Genomic DNA, 14,861 nt, shown 5'->3' on the forward strand with positions numbered 1-14,861 from the left:
CAGCCGGATTCGTAGCGCAACGCGCTAACCGCTACACTACACCCGCACCCCACTAACATCACCCCCCCCCCCACTAACATCACCCCCCCCCCACTAACATCTCCCCCCCACTAACATCACCCCCCCCACTAACATCACCCCCCCCCCCACTAACATCACCCCCCCCCCGCTAACACCCCCCCCACTAACATCACCCCCCCCACTAACATCACCCCCCCCCACTAACATCACCCCCCCCACTAACATCACCCCCCCCCACTAACATCACCCCCCACCCCCACTAACATCTCCCCCCCACTAACATCACCCACCCCCCGCCCCTTAACATCACCCCCCCCCACTAACATCATCCCCCCACTAACATCACCCCCCCCACTAACATCACCCCCCCCCACTAACATCACCCCCCACCCCCACTAACATCTCCCCCCCACTAACATCACCCACCCCCCGCCCCTTAACATCACCCCCCCCCACTAACATCATCCCCCCACTAACATCACCCCCCCCCACTAACACCCCCCCCCCCCCCCACTAACACCCCCCCAACCCTCCCCGTGCTCTTATCGCAGCCGCCGCGAGTGACGCCTGCACGCGGCACGTTGTTGCTAACGCGTCCAGACAGGCTGCTGCTGCTGCTGCTTCTTTATACAGACTGGGGGGGGGGGGGGGCTTTGTTGTGCCGGCACGGGGGGCGCGGGGGGGGAACGGTGGAGGGGGTGAGGATGGGGGTGGAGGGGGGGGGGTGTGGAGGGGTGAGGATGGGGGGGTGTGGGGGGGGTGAGGATGGGGGTGTGGAGGGGGTGAGGATGGGGGTGTGGAGGGGGTGAGGATGGGGGGGGGGTGTGGAGGAGGTGAGGATGGGGGGGTGTGGAGGGGGTGAGGATGGGGGGGGGGTGTGGAGGGGGTGAGGGTGGGGGTGGAGGGGGGGGGTACCCGGAGGGGATGCGGGGTGAGGGGGGGTCAAGGGGAGATGGAGGGTGGAGGAGGTGGAGGAGGAGGTCCTACGGGAAGCTCGCAGGAGATCGGATCGCATCCTTGTCGTTGCCCCGCGACTCGCGTCCACCGCGTGTCTGCAACGTGTCGCACGGACGACGATGACGCCGACGACGCGTTCATACAGATGCAACGTGGATACACACACGGACACAGTGTACGCACACGTGCCGTGTTGACGCATATACACGTGTACATGTACGCAATGCACACGCGTACAGAATGTATAGACGCATGCATTGCATGCACACAATGTCGACACATATATATATAATGTAGGTGTGTGTACATTGTGTGGATACACCTGCGATTAGCACGGTTGGATAGGTACGGCGCGAAAGAAGTTCAACATACATACAAACCTACACGTATACAATGTATACACATATACAATGTATACACACATCCATGTAGACACATACAATGTATATACACACACTTCTAACGCATATGAATATAAAGATAAAGATCCCCCGTATAGCCTTAACAGACTGTTGGGGCAAGTGCTGTTAGCGAACACCTATGAAGGCCGGCGCGGCACACGAGGGGGTGGGTGGCCAGCACCACGTCCCGGCCGCCTTTGTCTCCCCAGTGGCGATGTTTACATACCGCACCAGGTACTCATTTAAGGCTGAGTCTACCGATGGGAGACCCAAGAACGGTACAGGTAATCTGAACCGGTGTTCGTGGCCGTGAGCGGGAATCGAACTCGGGTGGCCGGTTTCGTGGCTGGAGAGCGCTAACCGCTGCACGACCGCTCCCCAAACACATACAAGAGGCATATACACACACACACACACATAACTACACTATACAGGAAATGCATGCACTATGCTATATTTACACACACTGATTGAAAGAGTACATTCTGTAGAAAACTAACAAAAATATATTAACAATATTAATCGATGCAAAATGAGACGAAAACTGCAATTTCAGCCGCATATCAACTTCTGGAATGCATTCACAGCATATTCAAGCGCTCAATGTTTTTGCCCGAACCGCAGCGAAATCGATCAACTGAGCGTCACAGAGACCCCCCCCCCCCCCCACCTGGCGTTTGTTTCAAATCAAACACTTTATTACTTGGTGAATGATTTCACGACGCCGCTGCTGCCGCTGCTGTTGCGTTGTCAGTGGTGGCACAACGGCAATTCACAGCGACAACAACACAACCGTGACAGCATTCGTCAATGGTGCCGTATGCACGGTGGGCTTCTTTCGCACCGTACACAGCCGACCGTGCTAATCGGCGGTGCAATAACACCACTTGCGTGGCCTGAAAACGACAATGTATACACAGATAATAGGCGACTTTTTGAGGCAATGGTCCTTATTGCACCTCCATAAAGCCACTACAATTTGCAACTCCTTTCTGTATCTGTATTTAAATATATATTCGTTATTCGGCCGAGCTATTGGCATTGTAGGCTAATACGATCCGGCAGCAAGGTTGATATCAGTACTCCTAGTTTTTGTCGGTAAAGTCACGTAGGTAAAAAATGAAATTAAAATTAATAAAAATAAAATAATAATTAATTTTTATTTCATTTTTTACCTAAAGTCACAAAAGCTTCAAATCTAGAGTTGATATCTGTGTTATTTACTCATTTTCAGAGGGAGGGGCCGGGGGGGGGGAGGGCGGGGGGGCACCTTCGCCGATAAGACATCATCGGTGTGAGGGGCCGTCACACATTTGAAACCATTGTGGGCTTGACAGTAGCACGATGATGACGATGATGATGGGGGCGGTGTTTTCACATTCGTTGTGTTTTGTCGGGGGCAGCACGTCAGGGGGCCGCCCTAAAGGCCACCAGGGGCCACCAGGGGCCACCAGGGGCCACCAGGGGCCACCAGGGGCCACCAGGGGCTACCAGGAGCCACCAGGGGCCACCAGGGGCCACCAGGGGCCACCAGGGGCCACCAGGCGCCACCAGTGACCCGCGGGCCTTGCTGTGAAGAACACCGCTTTAGCTTATTTTACCGTTCTAATTTTCCACGTGATAAGCCACTTCGTGGAGCTATCATTTGTGGCCAGGGCGCTTCTGAAAAGGAAGCTAATAGCTCAGTGGAGAACACCGCTTCATATCAAGCGGGTTCGACCTTCTGGGCCTCATCAGCAGAGCCACGACGCTTTGTATTTGGCATCCACGAGGGCTATCTAAATGTACTGGACATACACTCACAATGACAAAGATCACCCGCATAGGCTGAACAGACTTGGGGCAAGTGCTGTTGGCGAGTAGCACCGATGATGGTCGTCACGGCACCACGCCCGACCGCCTTTGTCTCCCCTTCGCCGATGTTTACTACTATAACCATTTGAGATGGAGTCGCCCCAGGGGGGGGGGCGAGTGCAGACAATCGTCATCGGTGTTGGTGGCCGTGAGCGAGAATCTGAATATTAATTTATACTGAAGGAATCCGATGAGCTAGAAAGCTCTTTGTCCCAGATGTCCCAGGAGGGGCGGGTCAGAACGTTACAACGGATACAAACGCACGAAAGGAATACAAACCATATAGGCAAGGTAAACAAAGCACTTTAAAATATATACAAATAAAATGTTTTTCAAAAAAACCTCACTCGGTAAGACCCACTGAGCCATTTGCTTATTTTTAGAATGGAACTGGGGGGGGGGGGGGGTCGCCAGGTCCGTAGCGCAGTACGCTCACCCCTGCGTCACCGCCCCCCACCCCCCCACTAACATATATACTCACGCACCGTGGGGGGCAGGGGTGTCCCGTGTGTGTGGGTCGAGCCGGTGGGGGGGGGGGGGCTGTGTGAATGCGCTCATAATTGCTTTGGCCCCCGGTCACGCGCGATCAATCAGAGCGCGGCGCGTGCGCCACGCGATTAGCGCCGTTATCGCGGGCAGCCTTTATCGACACGTGACAGCCCGTCCACACACACAGACACACACAAAGATCCCCCGTGTAGCCTTAACAGGCTGTAGGGGCAAGTGCTGTTAGCGAGCACCTATGAAGGCCGGAACGGTACGCGAGGGGGTGGGTGGCCAGCACCACGCCCGACCGCCTTTGTCTCCCCAGTGGCGATGTTTATACACACCGTGCCTTGTACTCATTTAAGGCTGGGTCGACCTAGGGGAGGCCCAGAACCGGTTCAGATAATCGTCACTAGCGGTGTTAGCCGTGAGCGGGACTCGAATCGGGGTCGCCAGGTTCATAGCGCAGCGCGCTAACCGCTACACACACAGACACACACACACAGACACACACACAGAGACACACACACAGACACACAAACACACCATATGACCGCCCTTCCACACACAGACACACAGACACACCATATGACCGCCCTTCCACACACATACACACCAAAGACAAAGCCCCCCCGTATAGCCTGTAAGAATAATCGCGCAAGTTATGTTAGCGACTAGCACCGCGGCCGACCGCCTTTGTCTTCCCATTGGGGATTTTTACATACACCGAACCAGGTACTCATTTTAGGCTGAGTTGATCTAGGGGAGGCTCGGGTTCGGTTCAGATAATCGTCACTGGTGTTGGCAGCCGTGAGCAGGAATTGAACTCGACTCGCCGGGTTCCCTACAAACACAATTATAATTATATTCAAAACTCAACTGCCCGGATTTTAACCGGATCAGAATCGTGTCACCATACGACTCTTGTTCTTTCCACCCTGTACTCCGTGCCGGATTAAGATAGTGCAGGGCCTGTAGCATATGTTAGAAAGGAGCCTCACATAAACATAAAGCATAAATATTAAAACACACACATTTTTGTACTTGCATAATAAAGTAATTGTAATTTGTCATTTGCTATACAGCCGGATAATACGACAAATCGCTAACCATAAACACCCAGTCGTTCATAAAAGTTGAAGGGTGTATAGTACTATAGTAATAGAGCAAGTGCAGAATCACTGAACCGGAATTGATAGCTTGAAAGCATTTAGCACGGGGCCCTTGAATGTTGCGGGGCCCGTAGCATTTGGAGATATCTTCTTGGTTCTTTCGGTAAAGTAAAATAATGATTTTATTATGTTTTATTTCTATTATTTTATTATTTTATTATTTCCCTTCTACGTGACTTTACCGAAAGAACCAAGAATATGAATCCCTGCAGTCACGAAAGCTTTAAATAAAAATTATTCAACTTCTCATGTTTAAGGCCTTGAATGAGTTGGCTCCGAAAACAATCACCGATCTCATGAAGTTTTATAAAATCTGCCGATTCTGCTCTAAAGTCACTAGGATTCCAAAAAAACCACACTTTGTTCGATGGCAGAAGACAGGATGCATTCTTTTTGCAGCCACGCTCCACGATTGTGGAATCCCCCTTCCTTCCTCGGTCCATTCGTGGATCTTGAGTTCGTGACACTTTTCAAATCGCGTCTTCAAACTCACCCTGCTTCCTCCGTCACTTAAGCTTCATGCAAAGCGCTTTGATTGCCTTGGGGGGATTACGCTACATTGAGAAATGTATTAACCATTATTATCCCAACTTTTCAACAATTGCTTTCAGATGTGCTTCTGCGGTCGTCTGAAAACCCTCTTCCCTCCGATATTAGGACGCCACTGGAGCTATCGCACTTTTAAATCATCATCTAGATTGATAACGAATCTTCTTGGTTCTTTCGGTAAAGTCACGTAGAAGGGAAGTAATAAAATAATAAAAATAAAACATAATAAAATAATTCTCACGACGTTTCGGCCACAACGCAAGCAGCCGTCCTCAGGTGAAGACCAGGTCTGTCGGGGAGACAGCGTTGTGGCCGAAACGTCGTGAGAATTATTTTATTATGTTTTATTTGTATTATTTTTTATTATTTTATTACTTCCCTTCTACGTGACTTTACCGAAAGAACCAAGAAGATGAATCCCTGCAGTCACGATAGCTTTAAATCGAAATTGATAATGAACTTATTTAGAACGGCTTTTTGCGTTTAGTTTGTTGTCCTTACCCCCGCACCCCCGAGTCGTATGATGGTTAGCTACGTACGGTGCGAAAGAAGTTCAACATACATACTACACACGTGAGCCAGCCGGTCACCTTCGCTACACATTCGTGTGTCTCTTCATCATCTTCTTGTTCGGATACGAGGGTTTGGAATGGTCCAACCACGTGGCCACATTCAGTTTCATTTCAGTTTAATGTATTAGGTATATAGCCCTGTGAGCCATTCGGCTCTTGAATCGGGTGCAACCGCAAAAAACAAAAAAACAAAAACATGAACAAGAAAACATCTTAAAGTGAATATGTGACTTTGTGCAAACAGAAAATCAAAGAAAAGACGACAAAATATTGCAGAAAAAGCACCGTACACCAACGCTGTGTGCAAAAATCCCAGTGGGATGCAAGTCAAACAACAACAACCACAAGACAACTTAGATTAAGGCCATCAGTCTAACTCTGTACTACAACAAACAAACATGGCCAACCCAAAAAAATAGTCTTGTACCGGGCCAGGTGTGAGTGTGACAGTGAGCACGTGACCTAATTATCACTCTAATTGGTTGAGGGGCGGGGCGGGATGATTGTTGGGCGTGACACTAATTGGAGGAAGGGGGAGGGGGCGGTGGGAGCAGGTTGAGAATTTGAATGAAGGAGAGGCTGGTGGGGAGGGGAGGGGGGAGCTGTGATTATGTTAACCAAAGTGGTGAAGTATGGTCAATTTATTATCATGACCGACACGGCGTGGCTGAGGCCTTCATCCAGCAGTAGAATGACCGTGGCTCATGATGATGATGTCGTCGAGGGGAGACCTTAAGTCAGCAGTGGATAGACCACGACTGATAATAATGACGATGATGGGAGGGGGTCGGGGGGGGGGGTGGGTGTTGCGGGGGGCGGGGGATGTGTTGTTTCGAGGGGAGGGGCAGAGGAGGTGGATGGGTGGTGAGGGGAGGGGCAGAGGAGGTGGATGGGTGATGAGGGGAGGGGCAGAGGAGGTGGATGGGTGGTGAGGGGAGGGGCAGAGGAGTTGGATGGGTGGTGAGGGGAGGGGCAGAGGAGTTGGATGGGTGGTGAGGGGAGGGGCAGAGGAGTTGAATGGGTGAGGAGGGGAGGGGCAGAGGAGGTGGATGGGTGGTGAGGGGAGGGGCAGAGGAGTTGGATGGGTGGTGAGGGGAGGGGCAGAGGAGGTGGATGGGTGGTGAGGGGAGGGGCAGAGGAGTTGAATGGGTGGTGAGGGGAGGGGCAGAGGAGTTGGATGGGTGGTGAGGGGAGGGGCAGAGGTGGTGGATGGGTGGTGAGGGGAGGGGCAGAGGAGATGGATGGGTGGTGAGGGGAGGGGCAGAGGAGGTGGATGGGTGGTGAGGGGAGGGGCAGAGGAGGTGGATGGGTGGTGAGGGGAGGGGCAGAGGAGGTGGATGGGTGGTGAGGGGAGGGGCAGAGGAGGTGGATGGGTGGTGAGGGGAGGGGCAGAGGAGGTGGATGGGTGGTGAGGGGAGGGGCAGAGGAGTTGAATGGGTGGTGAGGGGAGGGGCAGATGAGGTGGATGGGTGGTGAGGGGAGGGGCAGAGGAGGTGGATGGGTGGTGAGGGGAGGGGCAGAGGAGGTGGATGGGTGGTGAGGGGAGGGGCAGAGGAGGTGGATGAGTGGTGAGGGGAGGGGCAGAGGAGGTGGATGGGTGGTGAGGGGAGGGGCAGAGGAGGTGGATGGGTGGTGAGGGGAGGGGCAGAGGAGGTGGATGGGTGGTGAGGGGAGGGGCAGAGGAGGTGGATGGGTGGTGAGGGGAGGGGCAGAGGAGTTGAATGGTGAGGAGGGGAGGGGCAGAGGAGGTGGATGGGTGGTGAGGGGAGGGGCAGAGGAGTTGGATGGATGGTGAGGGGAGGGGCAGAGGAGGTGGATGGGTGGTGAGGGGAGGGGCAGAGGAGGTGGATGGGTGGTGAGGGGAGGGGCAGAGGAGTTGAATGGGTGGTGAGGGGAGGGGCAGAGGAGGTGGATGGGTGGTGAGGGGAGGGGCAGAGGAGTTGAATGGTGAAGAGGGGAGGGGCAGAGGAGGTGGATGGGTGGTGAGGGGATGGGCAGAGGAGTTGGATGGATGGTGAGGGGAGGGGCAGAGGAGTTGGATGGATGGTGAGGGGAGGGGCAGAGGAGGTGGATGGGTGGTGAGGGGCGGGGCAGAGGAGGTGGATGGGTGGTGAGGGGAGGGGCAGAGGAGGTGGATGGGTGGTGAGGGGAGGGGCAGAGGAGTTGAATGGGTGGTGAGGGGAGGGGCAGAGGAGGTGGATGGGTGGTGAGGGGAGGGGCAGAGGAGGTTGATGGGTGGTGAGGGGCGGGGCAGAGGAGGTGGATGGGTGGTGAGGGGAGGGGCAGAGGAGGTGGATGGGTGGTGAGGGGAGGGGCAGAGGAGGTGGATGGGTGGTGAGGGGAGGGGCAGAGGAGGTTGATGGGTGGTGAGGGGCGGGGCAGAGGAGGTGGATGGGTGGTGAGGGGCAGAGGAGGTGGATGGGTGGTGAGGGGAGGGGCAGAGGAGGTGGATGGGTGGTGAGGGGAGGGGCAGAGGAGGTAGATGGGTGGTGAGGGGCGGGGCAGAGGAGGTGGATGGGTGGTGAGGGGAGGGGCAGAGGAGGTGGATGGGTGGTGAGGGGAGGGGCAGAGGAGGTGGATGGGTGGTGAGGGGAGGGGCAGAGGAGGTAGATGGGTGGTGAGGGGAGGGGCAGAGGAGGTGGATGGGTGGTGAGGGGAGGGGCAGAGGAGGTAAATGGGTGGTGAAGGGAGGGGCAGAGGAGTTGAATGGGTGGTGAGGGGCGGGGCAGAGGAGGTGGATGGGTGGTGAGGGGAGGGGCAGAGGAGGCGGATGGGCGGTGAGGGGAGGGGCAGCGGAGGTGGATGGGTGGGGAGGGGAGGGGCAGAGGAGGTGGATGGGTGGTGAGGGGAGGGGCAGAGGAGGTGGATGGGTGGTGAGGGGAGGGGCAGAGGAGGTGGATGGGTGGTGAGGGAAGGGGCAGAGGAGGTGGATGGGTGGTGAGGGGAGGGGCAGAGGAGGTGGATGGGTGGTGAGGGGAGGGGCAGAGGAGGTTGATGGGTGGTGAGGGGCGGGGTAGAGGGGGTGGATGGGTGGTGAGGGGAGGGGCAGAGGAGTTGAATGGGTGGTGAGGGGAGGGGCAGAGGAGGTGGATGGGTGGTGAGGGGAGGGGCAGAGGAGGTGGATGGGTGAGGAGGGGAGGGGCAGAGGAGGTGGATGGGTGGTGAGGGGAGGGGCAGAGGAGTTGAATGGGTGGTGAGGGGAGGGGCAGAGGAGGTGGATGGGTGAGGAGGGGAGGGGCAGAGGAGGTGGATGGGGGGTGAGGGGAGGGGCAGAGGAGGTGGATGGGTGGTGAGGGGAGGGGCCAGAGGAGGTGGATGGGTGGTGAGGGGAGGGGCAGAGGAGTTGAATGGGTGGTTAGGGGAGGGGCAGAGGAGTTGAATGGGTGGTGAGGGGAGGGGCAGAGGAGTTGAATGGGTGGTGAGGGGAGGGGCAGAGGAGGTGGATGGGTGGTGAGGGGAGGGGCAGAGGAGGTGGATGGGGGGTGAGGGGAGGGGCAGAGGAGTCGGATGGGTGGTGAGGGGAGGGGCAGAGGAGGTGGATGGGTGGTGAGGGGAGGGGCAGAGGAGGTGGATGGGTGATGAGGGGAGGGGCAGAGGAGTTGAATGGGTGAGGAGGGGAGGGGCAGAGGAGGTGGATGGGTGGTGAGGGGAGGGGCAGAGGAGTTGGATGGGTGGTGAGGGGAGGGGCAGAGGAGGTGGATGGGTGGTGAGGGGAGGGGCAGAGGAGTTGAATGGGTGAGGGGAGGGGCAGAGGAGGTGGATGGGTGGTGAGGGGAGGGGCAGAGGAGGTGGATGGGTGGTGAGGGGAGGGGCAGAGGAGGTGGATGGGTGGTGAGGGGAGGGGCAGAGGAGGTTGATGGGTGGTGAGGGGAGGGGCAGAGGAGGTGGATGGGTGGTGAGGGGAGGGGCAGAGGAGTTGAATGGGTGGTGAGGGGAGGGGCAGAGGAGGTGGATGGGTGGTGAGGGGCGGGGTAGAGGAGGTGGATGGGTGGTGAGGGGAGGGGCAGAGGAGGTGGATGGGTGGTTAGGGGAGGGGCAGAGGAGTTGAATGGGTGGTGAGGGGAGGGGCAGAGGAGTTGAATGGGTGGTGAGGGGAGGGGCAGAGGAGGTGGATGGGTGGTGAGGGGAGGGGCAGAGGAGGTGGATGGGTGGTGAGGGGAGGGGCAGAGGAGTTGAATGGGTGGTTAGGGGAGGGGCAGAGGAGTTGAATGGGTGGTGAGGGGAGGGGCAGAGGAGGTGGATGGGTGGTGAGGGGAGGGGCAGAGGAGTTGAATGGGTGGTGAGGGGAGGGGCAGAGGAGGTGGATGGGTGGTGAGGGGAGGGGCAGAGGAGGTGGATGGGTGGTGAGGGGAGGGGCAGAGGAGTTGAATGGGTGGTGAGGGGAGGGGCAGAGGAGGTGGATGGGTGGTTAGGGGAGGGGCAGAGGAGTTGAATGGGTGGTGAGGGGAGGGGCAGAGGAGTTGACTGGGTGGTGAGGGGAGGGGCAGAGGAGTTGAATGGGTGGTGAGGGGAGGGGCAGAGGAGGTGGATGGGTGGTGAGGGGAGGGGTAGAGGAGGTGGGTGAGGGGGCTATTAAGGGGGGGGGGGGTGTAATTAGGGGGTTGTCGTACGGGCCCCGTAGCCATGGTGACGCAGCGCAGTTCCCGCAATCAGGGGCATCGTGGCTGCTTCCTCAAGGAAAAAAATTGGCGGAAAATTGAGCAATTTGGTAAAAGTGGATTCACACAGAGAGAGAGGAGAGAGGGTGGGAGGGAGAGAGACAAAGAGGGGAGACGGAGGGAGAGACAAACATTCTAGAGGTCGTAGGCAGAGAGGGGCTGCATGATGGGTCGATTTGGGGGGGGGGGCAGAGTTGTACCCCCAATTCCACGAAATATTTAAGACGGCCGTTGTATGTTTTAATAAAAAAAAATACTCAACCTTCGCGAATAACACCTTGTGTGGCCTTAAACTGTAAAATATATAACAGGCGACCTTTCGGGCAAATGGCCATTCTTTATAACGCATAAATCGGACCATATCAAAAGGGCCATCTCCCGAAACGTCGCCTTAAATGTATTGCTTTTAAGGCCACACAGACACACGTGTTGTTATTGACATGGAACGAGTTGAGTGTTCGTTGTTAACTGTGCTTGTGCACCGCTGCCAACGCAGCAGCAGTAGAATCACGGATATATATCAATTGTTTTTAATGTTCACAAGTTAGAAAATGTAAAATCTACGAGTTAATTATTAGTATCATTGATGTGAAACGTGTGTGTAATTCCGGACACATTTCATGCGCGTCGTCAGCCATGGTCTATCCTCCGCAAGACTCCACCATCTCTCACTTGCAATGCGATGTAATGATGATAATAATCCACGAATAATGATGATGATCATCATCATCATCCTCATCAGTCAACCACCTGGCCAGGGGAGACACGAGGAGATGCGTGGAGCGGTGGTGGCCACTGTGCAGAGGTCGCAAACGGGTTTTGATTCCTTACCCGTACCTGGCCGCACCAGGGTCGCAAACGGGTACCCGTACCCGGCCGGGTACGGGTAGCCGGGTATCGGGTAGGGTACGAGTATCGGGTACCCGATTGCGACCTCTGCGACTGTGACAGGAGAAATACCGGCGAAGGGGGATGGCTTATGGCAGCGTTGTTCATTGCAAGACCCCTGATGGCCTTTAGTGCGGCACCCGACAATACACAAATAAATTCCGTTTTAAAGCTTTCGTGACTGCAGGGATTCATATTCTTGGTTCTTTCGGTAAAGTCACGTAGAAGGGAAATAATAAAATAATAAAATAAAACAGTTAAAAATATTTTACAGTATTGAAATTGATTGGTCCACACCCGAGACAACTTTCTTTAGAGCCTAGTCTCACAGCTGTCTCGGGTGTGGACCAATCAATTTCAAGGACAGTGCACACATGATATACTGGTAAACAAAGGTTGAGATTAAATTTCGATTTAAAGCTTTCGTGACTGCAGGGATTCATATTCTTTGTTTTTTCGGTAAAGTCACGTAGAAGGGAAATAATAAAATAAGAAAAATATAAAACAATAAAAAATTCTCACGACGTTTCGACTGCAACACAAGCAATCATCATCAGGTGTGAAATCCACAGCAAGAAAATTTATACACGAAACGTCGTGAGAATTTGTATTGTTTTATATTAATATTATTTTATTATTTCCCTTCTACGTGACTTTACCGAAAGAACCAAGAATATGAATCCACAAATAGTGAAACCACCCCCCCTCACCATCGTGCCGTCAAACCACAACGGTTTCAAATGTGTCGCGGACCCTCACACACTGATGTCTCATCAACGAAAATGGGCCCTCTCTGAATATTCGTGAAGAACACTGGCCTATGGCCGAGCGCTGTGACACGGGCAGGGCCGGATTCACGTTACAAGGGTAGGGGGTAATAGGTTTTTACCCTTTCAACTGGTACAAAACTGACACCTTTATACAAGGCATCATGTTTGCAATAACCACAACACAAGCAGTCAAAAATGCAAACAAAAAGAAACAACTCTGATAATGGTAATGATATGCACTGTCCTTGAAGTTGATTGGTCCACACCCGAGACAGCTTTTCTTAGAGCCTAGTCTCCATTGGTGTTGGACCAGATGACGCCAAAAGGCGTACAACTCAAAAACAGCGCAGACATGTTCTTCACCTGAGGACGGCTGCTTGCGCTGTGGCCGAAACGTCGTGAGAATTATTTTATTATGTTTTATTTTTATTATTTTATTATTTCCCTTCTACGTGACTTTACCGAAAGAACCAAGAAGAAAAAAAATGACCATTGTCTCGTATTCACCACAGTGCATTGCGGCTCCTGAAATATGGCGGGTTTTTTTCTTCTGAATTCGAACAAACCTGCCTCTTCTTGTTATTTTGGTTGCCGACCCCTGGTCTAGACAATGCCCCGTGGCTGTCTCCCTCCGTCTCGGCCGTCTCTTTCTGTCATCCTTTCCCATCTCCCCCTGTCTCTCCCCGTCTCTCACCCCGTCTCGCCTCCCCGTGCCGGCTATAATCCCCGGCCTGGCAAACTCCGATAAGAACCCTAATCCGGGCTGGGGATAAAACACGAACTGGATTTAAAGCCGAGTTGATCGCCTAGGCAGCACGAGCGGGTGGGTGAGTGTGTGGATGGATGGGTGAGTAGGTCGGTGAGTGAGTAGGTGAGTGGATGGGTGAGTGTGTGGATGGATGGGTGAGTGAGTAGGTGAGTGGATGCGTGAGTGTGTGGATGGATGGGTGAGTAGGTCGGTGAGTGAGTAGGTGAGTGGATGGGTGAGTGTGTGGATGGGTGAGTGAGTAGGTGAGTGGATGGGTGAATGTGTGGATGGGTGAGTGAGTAGGTCGGTTAGTGAGTAGGTGAGTGGATGGGTGAGTGTGTGGATGGATGGGTGAGTGAGTAGGTGAGTGGATGGGTGAGCGTGTGGATGGATGGGTGAGTAGGTCGGTGAGTGAGTAGGTGAGTGGATGGGTGAGTGTGTGGATGGGTGAGTGAGTAGGTGAGTGGATGGGTGAGTGTGTGGATGGGTGAGTGTGTGGATGGGTGAGTGTGTGGATGGGTGAGTGAGTAGGTCGGTGAGTGAGTAGGTGAGTGGATGGGTGAGTGTGTGGATGGATGAGTGTGTGGTTGGATGGGTGAGTGAGTAGGTCGGTGAGCGAGTAGGTGAGTGGATGGGTGAGTGTGTGGGTGGGTGAGCGAGTAGGTGAGTGGATGGGTGAGTGTGTGGGTGGATGGATGGGTGAGTAGGTCGGTGAGTAGGTGAGTGGATGGGTGAGTGTGTGGATGAATGGGTGAGTGTGTGGTTGGATGGGTGAGTGAGTAGGTCGGTGAGCGAGTAGGTGAGTGGATGGGTGAGTGTGTGGATGGGTGAGCGAGTAGGTGAGTGGATGGGTGAGTGTGTGGATGGGTGAGTGAGTGTGTGGTTGGATGGGTGAGTGAGTAGGTCGGTGAGCGAGTAGGTGAGTGGATGGGTGAGTGTGTGGATGGGTGAGTGAGTGTGTGGTTGGATGGGTGAGTGAGTAGGTCGGTGAGCGAGTAGGTGAGTGGATGGGTGAGTGTGTGGATGAATGGGTGAGTGTGTGGTTGGATGGGTGAGTGAGTAGGTCAGTGAGCGAGTAGGTGAGTGGATGGGTGAGTGTGTGGATGGGTGAGTGAGTGAGTAGGTGAGTGGTTGGGTGAGTGTGTGGATGGATGGGTGAGTGAATAGGTGAGCGGGTGGGTGAGTGTGTGGATGGGTGAGTGTGTGGATGGATGGGTGAGTGAGTAGGTCGGTGAGCGAGTAGGTGAGTGGATGGGTGAGTGTGTGGATGGGTGAGTGTGTGGATGGATGGGTGAGTGAGTAGGTCGGTGAGCGAGTAGGTGAGTGGATGGGTGAGTGTGTGGATGGATGGGTGAGTGTGTGGTTGGATGGGTGAGTGAGTAGGTCGGTGAGCGAGTAGGTGAGTGGATGGGTGAGTGTGTGGATGGGTGAGCGAGTAGGTGAGTGGATGGGTGAGTGTGTGGATGGGTGAGTGAGTGTGTGGTTGGATGGGTGAGTGAGTAGGTCGGTGAGCGAGTAGGTGAGTGGATGGGTGAGTGTGTGGATGGGTGAGTGAGTGTGTGGTTGGATGGGTGAGTGAGTAGGTCGGTGAGCGAGTAGGTGAGTGGATGGGTGAGTGTGTGGATGGGTGAGTGAGTGTGTGGTTGGATGGGTGAGTGAGTAGGTCGGTGAGCGAGTAGGTGAGTGGATGGGTGAGTGTGTGGGTGGGTGAGTGAGTAGGTGAGTGGATGGGTGAGTGTGTGGATGGGTGAGTGTGTGGTTGGATGGGTGAGTGAGTAGGTCGGT

The sequence above is a fragment of the Lethenteron reissneri genome, chromosome 10 (assembly GCF_015708825.2).
Source record: "Lethenteron reissneri isolate LAM-NWPU_2019-01 chromosome 10, ASM1570882v1, whole genome shotgun sequence".
Classification (NCBI taxonomy): Eukaryota; Metazoa; Chordata; class Hyperoartia; order Petromyzontiformes; family Petromyzontidae; genus Lethenteron; species Lethenteron reissneri.